Here is a 16,558-nt window from a genome sequence, read left to right as displayed (position 1 = left end):
GCATTACACACACGATGCGACACATGCAGCAAATCATACACTACATGACTTTTATAATTCAATGCAACTATAAATGTGGGCATCATCCAATAATATACAACATCTCATTATTCCAAAATATTCTGCATCACCGCACTAATAATACGCCGATGTGAAAGTAACAGCACAATAAAACCGCATCACGTTTTCTAAACGGTTATATCATTCAACGCAACATGTCACAGCTTTTGAAATTTTCCAAAAACTAGTGATTGGAAAATTGGAAACACTCTGCGTGAAACAGCCCTAATAAAATTCTGGTCAAAAGGGGGTCAGAGTCACACAGACACAGCATACACAATTCACATACACAAGTAACTAAGTAAATATATATATGCATAAATATACCTAAACTATTGACAATCAAGGAAATACAACACATACTGCATTTTTTTGCTCCAAAATGGTGGCTACTTAAAATCCTAAATTAGCCTTGGACTACGATACATACACTACACGATACATACATAAACATATGACTGTAGTAGGAATTAGATTGTGAGCTCCTCTGGGGCATACATTTGAAATCGGCGCCGGTAGACTTTGGCGCAGGATACAGCCAGTATATGGCTGATCCTGCTTCTGTACAAGTCCAGGCCGTGTTAATTACTATTCTCCCTCCAGGCCGCCATGGATAGTGGGGGAATTATATAATTCAGCTTCCAACGATTGCTGGAGGCAATTATTGTATTTTTTAAGCAACTTCGTCTCAGTCTTCTGACGGCGCCGACGTTACTCACTGAGCGCTGCAATAGGAGTGATTCCCAATATAGTCTATGGTGGCGCCGGCTGCGCCCAAATCTAGCAGCGCTGAAAAGAACTGCTCCGCCTCTGAGGGACAGTTAGTGACAAGACAATATACTCTGTACAGCGCTGCGGAAGATGTCAGTGCTATAAAAAATCCTAAATAATAATCATAATAATAATAATAATGGTGTGTGTGTACTACAAGTGCTTCTGTATGGTGTGCATGATCTGTGCCTATGTATAAGGGGGACCACTTTTAACTTAAGGGTGGGGGTGGAAACGTTCCAGTAGATGCCCCTGCACCATAAAGACGCACCTCGTTTCAAATATTTTTTTTCTGGATTTCCACTTTTAAACCTAGGTGCGTCTTATATTCCATGATGTCTTAAGTGAAAAATATGTGAATTGCATTGAATATTTTATGTAGACCATATGTTTACTATTGTTACCTTCTATAGTGGCATGGTTAAGGTGATCATGCAGGGTGTTTTCCAGCAGAATTGTTCACCAGGGACAGCATGGTGGCATAGTAGACACCACTTTTGCCTTGCAGTGCCGATTCTAAGTTTGTTTCTGGACCGTTATCTCCATGGAGTTTGTATAGTTATGGAGTTTGTATAGTCTTGAAGTTTGTATAGTTGTATGGAGACTGGGTGCCCTGCAACTTACACATCTCTGCAGCCATTCTCTGTAATTTCCAATCAGCAAATAAATACGTAGTGTAAATTACATTCAACAATAGCCTTCCATCAACCCTTGTTGAACATTGTGACAAAAAAGGAACTCTAGATCGAGATTTACTATCCAACCACGTACAATTAGACTTGTAAGCAAAAGTTCTGAGGGATCCTTAGAGAAAATAGTGGTTTTAAAATGGTTGATCACAATTTTTCAAATTTTACTAACTCTCCATTGCCTTTCAATAGATGTGTGGCAAACACATTTTCGCACATTCACAAGTGAATTTTAAATGGCGTGAACCCCACCTAAGGCTACATCTCAGCAGCTCTACAATCCCCTCTACAGTCCCATTGTTGCCAAGCGTCCGTCTAAATACGGACACTCAGTACTTTTGCCCCCCAAAATCAGTTGTCTGTTCCTGTCCGTATTTAGAGGACAGCGTCCGTCCAAACAGCATGTGCCTCTCCCTTCTTCCCTCCTCCAGAGCTCCAATGAGATTATTAAAAGATCGCCCGGGTCCTCCCTCTATTCCCCCTCCCTCTCTCAGGGCTCCTCCAATCAATGGTCGCCTGACACATCTCTCCTACCAATAAAAAAAAGACGCAGTCAGGCCAGCCTGCTATGATGTACAATCAAGCATACCACGAGGAGAGAGATTGAGAAGGAGCTGTGAAGTGGCTGTGCACGGTACCATTAGATAAGAATCCCTGCTGTGATTCCTCAAGTGTGCAGTCAGTCTATTTAAGCGTCCTCCTCTCCCTGTACATCTTAATAAGTGAGCCTCTCTTTCACCTTCCTGACGCCTCTCTAGTCAGAGAGAGAGAGTCTGTGAGAGTCTGGGTAAAGATATTCAACAGCATCATCACCCCAATCCTGCTCTATAGCAGTGAGGTATGGGGCCCGGTCACTTACCCTGACCAATCAAAATGGGACTCCAGCCCAACAGAAATAATTTTCCATCTAGAGTTCTGCAAGTATCTTCTCCAAGTCCATCGCAGCACTTCGAACTCAGCTTGCCGGGCAGAGGTAGGCAGATTCCCACTATGGCTGACTAACCAGCAGAGGGCGCTCTCATACTGGGCGCATATACAGAGCAGCAGCCCCAGCACTTACCACCATAAAGCCTCACTGAGCCAGGGGGGCGAGGCCATACCTGAAACAAAGCGTCAACAGCCAGCCCAGCGAAGACCACCAACACAGGCTGACAAAAGCCCAAATAAAAGGAACGATAGAAAGCTGCAAGGACCGATACCTAGAGGAATGGAGAAGGGACATAAAGAACTCCCAGAAACTTGCTGTCTATCAATCACTACAGAGGGAGTACACAATGGCTCCATATCTGGAGAGGCTACACCACCACAAAGACAGACAGGCCTTGAGCCTGTACCGTCTGAGCGCCCACAACCTGGAGATAGAGACAGGACGACACAGACAGACATGGAAGTCCCGGGAGGAGAGACTGTGCAGGCAATGTGACCAGGGGGTCCTGGAGGATGAGGCCCACTTCCTGCTACACTGCAGCAAATATACATCGCTGAGGACCGCCCACCTCCAGAGACTCTCCGCCCACATCCCAGATTTCACCTCCACAGATGAGGAGAGGAAACTCTATATCCTACTGGGGGAAGAGGAAAAAACTGTGCAAATAGCAGCCCGATATATCACTGCCTGCCACCAACTGAGAGGAACATGATACCACATGGACTGCATAACCCCATACCCCCTCCCCTATGGACTATATATCTCATCCCCCCCATACCATCCATTACATCCTCCACACTCCTATGGACTGTATACCTACATCCTTCCCTTATTCCCAAAATCCCCCCCCCCCCCCCCCCCCGTGTTAATGTTTTGTTTAGCTTTGGCAATGCTAAATGTATTTGGTCCTGCCAATAAAGCTTTTTGGGATTGGATTGGATTGGATAGAGAGTGGCATCCTGAGCACTGTAACTAGGAATGGTAAATGTTCTGGGCAGCAGCAGAAGGGTGACCTGGCTCTCGTTCTCCCTCCTTAAGTTATATCATAAATATCCCAGGCATCGGCCGCACATGTCCCGTAGTGTTGTCAAGCAGTATCCCACACAGGAGAAATGCTGGGAAAAGACTGCACTGCAGGAGGGGAGACCACACTCAGACAGTGTACACTAGCAAGTCACAGTCAGCAGCTGCAGAAGCCAGCAAGTGAGTCAGACTGTCACAGGCTGTGTGACAGTGAGTGAAATATGTCACAGGGAATCTCCAGCACTTAGAATGTGTGTATAAAAAAAATGTCAAATGTGTAGCAACTTGGAAAAAAAAGTCATATACTTTCATATAGAGAGGGCATGCTCTTCTTTAGAACCGTCCCTGTCCTCCCTCAGTGGAGTCGTTCCAGCGCTGTACCTAATTCAAATTTACCACCTTCAGAAGCCTTCCTGTCCACAAGTGCTTCAGAAGACAGGCAGTTCCGTAATGTGCGAACGCACACTTACGCATGTGCAATACGAAGCCGCTTGTCTTTGGAAGTACTCGGACAGGAGAGCTTCCAGAGGTTTCAAATTTGAATGAGGTACAGTGCTGGAACAGTTCCACCAAGAGAGGACATGGTAGGTTCTATAGGTTCCAGAGCCATCCCTCTACATAAGTGAGTATATAACTTTTTGAAGATACCAGAGGTGAATATAAATAGTGTTTGTTTTTTACTTACCTGGGACTTCTTCCAGCCCCCATAGGTTTGTTGGTCCCTCGCTGTCCTCCTGCTGCTCTTCATTGATCCGCTGTTTGTCCCGATATAGAATCCAGGTGGCTAGGTTGGTTTCCCTTTTATGGCTTGCAGTCATTGCACTATGACTGTGGTAGGATTAGAGTGTGATCTCCTCTGAGGACAGTCAGTGACATGACTATGTGCTCTGTAAAGTGCTGCAGAAGAGGTCAGTGTTATAGAAATACATAATAATATGTTAGGACATTAGACTTTGACTATGGTAGGATTAGAGTGTGATCTCCTCTGAGGACAGTCAGTGACATCACTATGTAGTCTGTAATGTGCTGCAGAAGATGCAAGGGCTGTATAAATACTGGGAAAAAAATGCACAGTGGTTAACCCCATCCACATCTGTACTTAAAAGTGTGCTTCTGACTCCGCCCCTAACTCCACCCCCTGTCCGTCCAAAATTTGAGGTGTCCTGCTTTTTTGAGCCTTTTGTCCTGCAAAAATTAGAAATTAGGTTGGCAACCCTGTATAGCCCATCCCCTAAAAAAAACCTCAGGGCCCCCTCTGTTCCTCGCTGGTGTCCCAGCACATCATCTCTGCAAGGAAGGATTAGACACATTTGTGAAAGTAGAAAGACAGAGAACAGAGCTAAGAAGGAGAGTTATGCTAGCTACATGTGCATTTTATAATGGAAAGATTGCCATGCTCTTATGTCAGCTGCCTGTTCTTTTTATAGATTTCCCAGTCTCACATATGCAAATCTAACAAAAGATCTGATGCATTCATCTGGTCAGGATTTCAGGCGTAGGAGTAATAAAAGAAAAGAAGAATAAAAAAAAAATTATTGGGCCATCAAATAGTCAGCCAGTGACTAGAGAAGAATCTGATTCTGCTGCAAAGTTCTGCTGTGAAAGTGCACTGCTATCTTCCCCTTCATCTGACCTCACCTGTTCAGTCCTTCCTCCTTCATTTCTCTTGCATTGTGGTGCACCTTGACTTTACACCATCAAGGCAAATGTATTCACTTTATTTCCTTTTCCAGAATGTAAAAACGTTTTACATAGCTATGAGTGGTTTTACTAACTTTACATTAAGGCATCTTATTCTTAACTCCTAACTATGCAGCAGGCTGCTGAAACCATTAACGCCTTCGCTTTTATTATATAATGAATAATGAATTATTGTAAGTTGTCTACTTTACCAACCACAAACTCTATAATAAAGGGCAACTTTTTCTGGTTATAAACAGCTTCTCTAAACATAAAAGATGCTGCACTAAGGAGCCTCTCACATTATCTTACATTATCTTAGAGATCTGTGAGCACACTTGCATGACAATGGCTCTGCAGTCAACAATACAAAGTGGTAAGTCATCTAACATATTTATAATCCTGTAAATGTTATCACAAAAACCCACATTATATTAGGTCAAAAGTTATATTAGAGAAAAAGTATGGTAATGCTCCATTTACACTACCACGCAAAATGGACATTTTGTATCCATATTTCATGATCAGTGCCAACCCCAAAAAACATGGATTTTGTTCACATCTGTTCTTTACCAGTGGTGAAGTCCCAACCTGCACGATAATTTAAGTCCAGTGGAAGTGGAACAGTCCACACCAATAACAGTAGCCTGCAGAAGGATTGCATCTGCACAGCAGAGTGGAGCCAATCGGGCTCAGCTATTTCCCCTGGAGCCCAAGCAAAGAGCTAATAGTGTGCCTGCGCGCAGCGGCGACAAGCGGACTTTTGAGGGTCCCAGCGCTGAATCGCCTCTGCTGAGGAGGATGGGGAAGCCTCTTTAGGATCCAGAGGCTTCTTCCTCGAAGGCAAGTACCCCCCAGGGCACGTTATTTCCCTTCAGGTTCAGGTAAAAAAAAAAAATGCAAAATGTGTCGTCAATTACCATATATACTCGTGTATAAGCAGAGTTTCTGGGCCCAAAAAAGTGGCCCAAAAGTACATTGTCCTTCCACACCAAAAGTCCCAAGTGTCACCGCCATGTGCTTATGTGCAGCATTTGTACAGCAGACGCAGATTTTACCCGCGGCTGTATTGTCCGGCAGTACTCCCGAATGCATAGTTACGGTACTATGCGGCTGTTTCCCCCTTTGTCGCCTTCAAAAGTAGTATGCCGAGTGCCCCCGGCATCTCCAGAGTCGTACACAGCTGCGAAATCACTCACTAGTTCTCGCCGTCAGGATACATCTTAAGAGTCTCTAGCCTTTTTGTGTCACCCTCTAGTGCAGAGGTCCCCAAACTTTTTCGGTCAAGGGCCAGGTCAACATACTTCAAAATGCAGAGGGCCGGAAAATACATAAAACGTTACATTGAATCTAGTTATTGATTCCCCCAATCATGCCCAGAGGAGAATTCGCAGAAAAAGCTATTCAGTCACGCAGCGCCCGAAGAAAGTCTTTGTGCACCAGACAGTGAAGCATACCCAGCTGACAACCTGCCGTCCAGTTGGACAGCAGTGTCATCTGATGCAGAATTGGAAGCCAGTGAATTACTGCTCGCTGGCTTCGACAGTATGTGGATGGGTGATGCCAGCACTGCTATTCCATAAGGTACAATGGGACACATCTATAAGTTATAAATTTTTGTTTGGAGGCCAGTGGAAAAGCCTCGGCAGGCCGCATTCGGCCCGCGGGCCTTAGTTTGAGGACCACTGCTCTAGTGGCACCTCAAATTACGAGCGCCACTAAAGGACGCCATAGAGAAGAGATGATAGAGAAGCTGAAGATGTATCCGCGGCAGCAAAAACTAGTGAGTAATTGCGCCACTGTGCAAGACTCTGAAGATGCCCAGGACACTCAGGGACATAAAGAAACGCTGCATACTACTTTGGAGGGGGATAGTGGGGAACAATAGCTGCATAGTACTGTAAATATGCATCCCCAAGCACTGGCGGACAATACAGCCATGGGTAACAGCCGCATCTGCAGAACAACTGCTTCACATAAGCACATGCCACGGACACTCGGGGGTTGGGGGTCTTGGGGTGGAGACAGATGGACAATGTACAGTGACTATGCCTATTACTTTTGCGGGGGACAGTGAGAGAAGACGGCTGCGAGTACTGCTGTGGTAAATTGGCAGGTGGTCACAAGCTGCTGCACATAAAGCACCAGCACATGCTGGGGATTTGAGGGGGGGGGGGGGGGGGGGAAGGAGTACTATAACTATGCATACTGCTTTTTCTAAGGGCCCTATTCACTGCACAGAGTGCAATGGCAACATGTGAAATCCAGGAATTAGCCAATGGTCAAACCATATCTTTACAGCTGAAGATGCTGGGGTCAGAGCCTTGGGTTAGTGATCAGAGAGCCCTGGGAGGCCCTCAGTAAGTGCTGCTGTAAGATCTTGTCGCCGCTCATGGCGACGGAATGCCGAGACCCATGCTGAGGCACAAGCCTCTGGGTCTCGGCAGGGCTCTGATGTCAGTGGAGCGCACAGCGCTCAGTTCCCATTGGCTAAGCGGCGGACGCGTCCCCAGTACGCACTCCGCCGCTGTAAACAGTGACAGCGTGCGTGCATGGCGTGTCAGCTGACTTGCTGACATGCCACAAGGTGATTGGGCACTTTGGATTCCCTTTTTGTTTGATTGGTTAGTCCTTTTATAAAAGTAAGGATGAGGGCCCTCTGTCATCGCCCGTGATAGCCTCTGCTGGGCTTGTTGCTGAGACTGCGCTCACAGCTGCTGATCTTGTGCCAAGTTTGTATCTTGACCAAGCTTATTTCCAGATTGATCTCCTGTTGCCGACTTCTGCCTGTTCCGGACCACACTCTCTGATTGGATTACCCGCTGCCGACTCTGCTTGTTCCTGGATATCCCTGATTGCTGCCTGGATTGACCCATGCTTGTTTCAAGGTTTCTTCCATGAACTGTGCCTGGACTGATTCGGATTGGATTGACCATGTTATCTGCAAAGTGTTTGAACTGCCTACAACATATCCTTCCCTGCCTGTCACCACCTGGCTATCATCTGGATTGCCTCCACCCCCAGGCCTCAGGTGACTATATATCTGAGTATACTGTACTAATATTACTTGCTTTGTTTGGTGAATACTATCTGTCAGTCTGTATGCTACATCTGCCTGCAGGGTATTGTAGAATTGTAATAGGTAGTTTGTGCAGGAAATACGGGCTGGGCTATAGGTCAGTCATATGGGCATACAGCCTGACCTATAGTCATTGAACAGGCAAGCCTGACAGCTGCATTTTCTATTCTCTGCTTATACTCAGGTCAATCTTGTTTTCCTGCTTTTTGGGGGTAAAAGTTGGGGGGTTGGCTTATACTAGAGTATATATTGTAATTGGAGCTGAAAGGAAATTTTACTGTAGTTCCACTTTAAACCCACATAAACATATAAAATGAGTCTTCCAGTAAACAAGCTAATTCCCAGGACATCAGTCTCTAATCCTGCAAAGTTCAATTTATAAACAAAAGTTATATGATTCACACGGAAGAAGACCTCTTTATACAAGAGCTTAAAAGCAATTCACCTTCTCTACTGAGTTTTCTCCTAGGTGATAGTTTTATGCTAGATCATAAAACGCCTTTTAAACCACCAGCAAGCAAGAAAAATAAAATACTTAAGTTCTTTTTCAATTATAAAATGCTTAAAAAAATTATTTTAAAGAGAATATGAAAATGATCCCCAAGGAGATAACTCAGGAGAAAAAGTTCATTGCGTGTGGGTCTTGGGGCCATATGCAATTCAGGTTTCAGGTGCTGTTGTAAAAAAATGGTATAAATTAATGCTTATCACAGTCATGAGAGCTAATGCCCAGCTACAGAAGTGTACAGGTGGCCATACATCTAGCAATTTTTAGCCAAATTGATCATCCAATTTGATAATTTTAGGCCAAAATCAATCAAATGCATCGATACATCTGACATACTGGAAAATCTCAATAGGGTGCGTGGTGGTAATGAAACAGAGTTGAATCTCGCAACAACCGACGTATGCAATGGACCCTCGGCTGCTGTCCCCAGAAGTGTAGAATGCCCTCCCTGGTGCCCGTGCTCTGTAAATTCTCACCTGTCCCTATGGCCTCACTCCTGGCGTTCTTCTCTGACATCCTGGTTACCTTGAGAGGCGCGTTTGATGTCACACACACACACAGCACTTGGTATAGCACTCGTAGTAACGATGGTGAAAGCAGAGGATGCCGGGAGTTGAACAAGCAGGACAGTTGAAAATTGTATGGGCACCGGGGAAAACATGAGGGCAGCCAGAGAGGCGGTGGAGGTGGCGTCGTTCGGCCAATTCTTTGGGAATCAGTCTGCGGTGTATGGCCAATCTGCCCATACATCGCTAGATGAGTTTGGATTCTACAGATAAATGTTATTTTATTTGAGTGAATTGCATACTGAGGTATTAATAGGATCTGATGTACTCTACTTCTTATATCATCTTTTGCAGGAGAACAGAGGCGCCAAGAGGATAAAAGGAAGCTAAATAAGCTTAAAAACCAAATTCTTGGTAAATAGAGGAGGTAGTGGTGGACTTACCTCCTCCACGTAGACACACAACGACTGTAGTAAAGACAGTTACTTCACAGAGGTTCCTGGCTCTTCTACTGACCACATATGCTATTGCTCCATTGTTATTGCCTGATGAAGCTGGATCAAACCTGCGAAACGCGTTGCATATTTGGAGTTCATAAATAAAATATATTGACTGTCTTTACTACAGTTGTTGTGTGTCTACGTGGAGGAGGTAAGTCCACCACTACCTCCTCTATTTACCAAGAATTTGCTTTTTAAGCTCATTTAGCTTCCATTTATCCTCTTGGAGCCTCTGTTCTCCTGCATAATATTGAATCCATCCTGGGAGGAGGGTTGAACCCCCTTTTTTTCTCATCTACAGAAAGCGACTTTTTATTCCTGAGTGGGGTCAGGAAAATCTACTCACCTGCCTTTACAGTGGTTGCCGAATGGTAACCCTGGTTTGTGAGTATTAATATTTACTCTATCTAGTAACCATTTACCAGTACATATTACACTATTGGGGCTCTTGGGGTTTCTTGTTTTTATATCATCTTTTATTCATTGGGTGGATTTATTTTCCTTCTAATATTTTCACGTATGTAGTGGAGCATGGTTTTGTGTTTTGGTTTATTTTGACCTGGTTTATATTATGACACTTGTGTACTTTTCTACTGGAAAGTTATGCTGTGCACTTAAAACCTTAGTTTACATATTGAGCTTGTACTTAGAAAACATCTCATAAAGTGATGTCCTTGCTCCATCTTGTGGTATCTTTTGATATTGACATCAAGGAGGGACTGCCGTAATAAAGCTTTTAGAACAGCCAGGCAACTTGCATGGTTTAAAGTTAACCGGAGGCTAGAGTGATATGGAGGCTGCAATATCTATTTCCTTTTAAGCAATACCAGTTGCCTGGCAGTCCTACTTATCCTCTGCCTCTAACACTTTTAGCCATAGACCCTGAACAAGCTTGCAGCAGATCAGGTGTTTCTGACAATATCGTCAGAACTGACAAGATTAGCTGCTTGTTTGTTTCTGGTGTTATTCAGTACTGCAGCTATATAAATCAGTAGGAATGCCTGGCAACTGGTATTGTTTAAGGCTGCTTTCACAGTAAGACGTTACAGGCGCATGTTAGTGCAGCCTGTAACGCATCCCAACTCACAGCAATGATTAATCAATGGGCTGTTCACAGTGCCCACGTTGCGTTACATTGTAACGCAGCACGCAAGTTGAAAGTGCTGCATGCTGTGCATTATGCGCGGCTAAGCCGCGTTAGACTGTGAGCACATGCTCAGTAGTGTTGGAGGAGGAGGTCTTCCCTCCTCCTCGGCCAGGCACATGGCTAATTAATATTCACTGCACGGTGTGACGTGCAGTGTTTACTTCCTGGAGCGCCGCTCTGTGCGGCGATTGGCTGGCGGGACCACGTGATGCCGCATGCGTCCAAGAGTACGCATCACGGCATCACGGACGCCAGAGTGAGCTGCACAACGCGGCTCACTCTGATGTTCACATCCAAGAGCACCAGGCGTTGCGTTAGGGGCACGTTATGCGACCATAACGTCCCCTAAAACGCAACGTCTTGGTGTGAAAGTAGCCTAAAAGGAAATAAATATGGCAGCGTCCATATCACTCTCACCCAATTTTTTTAATTTTTAATTTTTTTGATTATTCAGTAAGACCTTCACATATGCAGTAACAGTTTGGTTATTTACCAATAAAAAGTGTTTGACAATTCACAATGGTTTTGACCTCATTTAGTATTTAATTCGGTATTTTATGCATTCATGTGATATTTCAATCAGTGTTTGACCAGTTATCGCAGTGCATAAAAAATGGAAGCCAGATATGGTGTGTGCTAAGCCCTTGATATCCAGTGACAAGAGTGTCTGGAGAAGCAGAGAATGATTGACATTGTCAAAGGCGGAGGATAGGTCAAGGAGTATTAGTACAGAAAATTGGCCTATAGATTCTGCAGCCAGGTCATTTGCAGATGTTGTGTGAACTGTTTGTGTAATAATGAGAGTGCAAGCAAGACTGGAGGGGGTCCAACAATGAGTTAGCAGAGAGAAAGTCACACAGCTCTGAATTGATGTGCCTTTCCAGCAGTTTTGTATACAAAGGAGAGAAGTGATACTGGACAGAAGTTAGAGAGGACTGTAGGGTCCAAACGTTTTTCGATTAGTAGTGTTAAGATTGCTTGTTTACATGAGGAAGGGGAAATGACTGATTAGATTCAGCTCAGTTTTTCAGGTTTATTGAAATTAACTATAAAAGTATCTCTGTGATAAAGCTACAATAATTTGCCAAACACTGTGCAAGTCCCCTTGATAAAACCAGATTTACAGAATCATTTTGATTAACCTCCTATTACAAAAGTAAAGGGGCCTGAATCTTATTATGCCTGGACCTCCCCTGTAAACATACTTTATCTCACCCAAGTTTATTTTGGTTCCCCTGTTCATGTGCATTTTTAAAACACATACTACCACCTAGTGGCAAATATAGAAACTTACAGTGGCTAAGATTACTATTATTATGTATTTACTGAAAATAGTGATGACACCTTCTACAGAGTACATTGTTATTGGTGTTAGCTGTCCCTTCAGAGGAGCTCACAATCTGCACCCTATCATAGTCACAGTCTAAAGGCTCATACACACATCAGACCATAGTCTTTGGAAAATGAAAGATCACAGACCAATTTTACCCCCTTCCATGTAGTATGAGAGCCATACCTACACAGTCTATTCTATGGAGCTGAACTCCCCATCAGATAAAAACTCTTTGCAAGATGCTGCACACAAAGATGCTGTAGACATTCAAAAGATCAGTATCTGCAAAAGATCTGTTCCTGAAAAAGATTTGTTCCTGCAAAATGCATTCATAGTCTATGATATCTGCAGATCCTCATACACACCTTGTTTAACAGACATTTATCTGCAGGCCAGATCCACGAGGATGGATTTTCAGATCTGCAGAGGATTGTCTGATCTGCAGATGAATGTCAGTTAAACAAAGTGTGTATGAGATCTGTAGATCTCATAGACTATGAATGCAATTTGCAGGAACGGATCTTTGGCAGGAACAGATCTTTTACGGATACTGATCTTTTGTGTCTGTACAGCATCTGTGTGTGCAGCATCTTGCAAAGATTTTTTTCTGATGGGGAGTTCAGCTCCATAGAAAAGACTGTGAAGGTATGGCTCTCATACTACATGAAGGGTGGTAAGATTGGTCTGTGATCTTTCATTTTCCAAAGACTATAGTCTGATGTGTGTATGAGCCTTTAGGCTACATACACACTTGAGATAAACGTCTTTGGAAAAGGCAAGATCACAGACCAATTTTACCCCATTCCATGTAGTATGAGAGCCATAATCTACACAGTCTATTCTATTGAGCTGAACTCCCCATCAGATAAAATTTTTAGTTTTGCAAAGGGAGAAACAGAGGTGTGTGCATCTAACCAGTTTCACCTGACTTATATACTGGCTGCCTCAAGTCTATTGACTCATTCAAATTTGAAATTTAACTGGGGGGGGGCAAGAACGCATGAACGGCATACTCCCCAGACGCGGCCTACGCCCGGAGAGAACCGTCCCTGTTGAGATGCAAGTATTTGCGTGGGCCAACTCCTGCAGGTATGTCAGGGAGTTAGCCTTAGATCCTGCACTACTGGTAGGCGATTGCAGTTTGCAACGCTCTGCCATTTTAATTAGACGAAAGTCAGTTAAATTTCAAATTTGAATGAGTCAATAGACTTGAGGCAGCCAGTATATGAGTCAGGTGAAACTGGTTAGATGCACACACCTCTGTTTCTCCCTTTGCAATGCAGTATGTTCTTTATTCTTGGGGGTGTTGGGTGTGGGGGGCGCGGATGGGTCCCCCGGCAGTAGTGTTGCACTGGGGGTGTGTCTGTGTCCCCCCCCCCTCGCCCCTTTTTGGTGTGTTTGCACCCAGGATGCGCATATGCACCACAGGTAAGCAATATTCGCAAGGTTAGGGCATCTATCCTTTGGGGGGCAGCGTGGACGGTTCTCTCCGGGCGTAGGCCGCGTCTGGGGAGTATGCCGTTCATGCGTTTTCGCCCCCCCCCCTGTGGGGGGCAGTTGCGGCGCTCCCGGGCAGTGGATGCTTTGTGGGGGCGTTTGCGCTGCCCTTCATTTCCTGGGGGTACAAGGAGGCCTACACGAGGCGCCCCTGTTGAGATGCAAGTATTTGCGTGGGCCAACTCCTGCAGGTATGTCAGGGAGTTAGCCTTAGATCCTGCACTACTGGTAGGCGATTGCAGTTTGCAACGCTCTGCCATTTTAATTAGACGAAAGTCAGTTAAATTTCAAATTTGAATGAGTCAATAGACTTGAGGCAGCCAGTATATAAGTCAGGTGAAACTGGTTAGATGCACACACCTCTGTTTCTCCCTTTGCAATGCAAGATAAAATTTTTTGCAAGATGCTGGACACAAAGATGCTGTACACATTCAACAGATCAGTATCTGCAAAAGATCTGTTCCTGCAAAATGCATTCATAGGGCTCGATTCACAAAGCGGTGCTAACTCAGTTAGAGACTTTAGGCGTGATAACCATTGCACCACGCTGGTGAAAAGCCAGTTTAGGCGTGATAAGTTTAGGCATGATAAGTTTAGATCGCACACAAAGTCCCGCACGCAAAGCAGCGCCATTAAACTCTATGCGAAGTGCACCAGACTTTGCTAGCATAAAACTTTTGATCAGCTGTGCACTGCGGTGCTAACCCAGTTGGTGCTTAAATTTATCACGCCTAAACTTATCACACCTAAGCTTATCATGCCTAAACGTATCACACCTAAACTTATCATGCCTAAACTGAGTTTAGGCGTGATAAAGGGCTTTTCACCAGCGTGCTAACTGTTAGCACCGCTTTGTGAATCAGGCCCACAGTCTATGATCTCCAAAACCACAAAAGAGACGGCACACCACTGGCTGCAACAAACTTGTTGTATTATCGAACAAGTGCACACTACATGTTACGGAATATAACTTCCTTCATCAGGTGATAAACAACAAATGAACACTTCAGCTCCAATATATACACATGTATAAAACACCACACCCATAGTAACTCCACCCTCTGCATCAGTTAACCCATTATACAAATTGCAAAACTCACGGTCATGTGGCACTCCATTACGGCTACCAAACATAAACAACTAACTGACCGTGATTCAGGCACTTCCGCAATGGACTGCCACTGACACACCTGGAAAGAGGGGAGAAAACAAACAATAACATGTAAACAACCATTAAATACCATTGCATTTTATACGTATAAAATATCGCATAATTGAACAATATTGCACTATTCGCCCATATAACTTATTTTATAAAAATTATTCAATAAATATAGATTACAAAAAGCACTTAAGGGGCAATCTCTCGTTCATGCCCCTAGGGGTCACCACATCAAACTCATGAATCCATTTCGCTTCCTTTTGTTTTAGTAACTTTTCTAGGTTACCTCCTCTAGTTGAGGGGTCAAGGGCTTCTAATACGCACCACCTCAGCTGCGACGCACCATGGCCTGCCACACCAAAGTGCCTCGCAACTGAGGTGTCGTAACTTTTCCGTTCTCCCATAGCATACCTAGTAATCGCTCTCTTGTGTTCCTGGATGCGTGTCCTAACCGATCTTGTAGTCTCACCTACATACATTAACCCACATGGGCATTTAAGCCCATATATAGCCCAAGGGGTAGAACAATAGTATCTCCCTTTAATCACAATTTTACGTCCAGTGTGCGGATGGCAACTAGAGGAGGTAACCTAGAAAAGTTACTAAAACAAAAGGAAGCGAAATGGATTCATGAGTTTGATGTGGTGACCCCTAGGGGCATGAACGAGAGATTGCCCCTTAAGTGCTTTTTGTAATCTATAATTTATTGAATAATTTTTATAAAATAAGTTATATGGGCGAATAGTGCAATATTGTTCAATTATGCGATATTTTATACGTATAAAAAGCAATGGTATTTAATGGTTGTTTACATGTTATTGTTTGTTTTCTCCCCTCTTTCCAGGTGTGTCAGTGGCAGTCCATTGCGGAAGTGCCTGAATCACGGTCAGTTAGTTGTTTATGTTTGGTAGCCGTAATGGAGTGCCACATGACCGTGAGTTTTGCAATTTGTATAATGGGTTAACTGATGCAGAGGGTGGAGTTACTATGGGTGTGGTGTTTTATACATGTGTATATATTGGAGCTGAAGTGTTCATTTGTTGTTTATCACCTGATGAAGAAAGTTATATTCCGTAACATGTAGTGTGCACTTGTTCGATAATACAACAAGTTTGTTGCAGCCAGTGGTGTGCCGTCTCTTTTGTGGTTTTGGAGTTTCCAGTAGCCGTGGGAGCAATCCGGCTGAGACAAGGCACCGGCAGGTATTCAGGATTTATACCTGATACACCTATCCTCCGTGCACCAGTTGATGCCACAGTCTATGATATCTGCAGATCCTCATACACACCTTGTTTAACAAACATTCATCTGCATATCTGACAATCATCTGCAGATCTGAAGATCCATCCTGGTGGATCTGATCTGCAGATGAATGTCTGTTAAACAAGGTGTGTGGCCTAGTGCACACCAGAGCAGTTCTGCTGCGGTTTGCGATCCGCTTGCGGGTGCGGATCCGCTAGGGTAATGTATTTCAATGGGCTGGTGCACACCAGAGCGGGAGGCGTTTTGCAGAAACGCATACTCCCGGGCTGCTGCAGATTTTGGATTGCGGATGCGTTTCTGCCTCAATGTTAAGTATAGGAAAACCGCAAACCGCTCTGAAAAACAGCACTTCAGAGCGGTTTGCCAGGCGTTTTTTGTAACAGCTTTACTGTAACAATACATGAAATCTACT

At 44.3% G+C, this 16,558-nt stretch overlaps 1 protein-coding gene across 1 annotated transcript in view; it reads right to left on the bottom strand.

Moving 5' to 3' along the window:
- Positions 1 to 16,558, bottom strand: part of SLC9A9 (solute carrier family 9 member A9) — a 954,803-nt gene that overhangs the window by 834,954 nt on the left and 103,291 nt on the right. The window lies entirely within an intron of this gene.

Source organism: Hyperolius riggenbachi, chromosome 4 (assembly GCF_040937935.1).
Source record: "Hyperolius riggenbachi isolate aHypRig1 chromosome 4, aHypRig1.pri, whole genome shotgun sequence".
NCBI lineage: Eukaryota > Metazoa > Chordata > Amphibia > Anura > Hyperoliidae > Hyperolius > Hyperolius riggenbachi.
The sequence above is the reverse complement of the archived record's forward strand: the minus strand, read 5'-3'. Positions and strand labels throughout refer to the sequence as shown.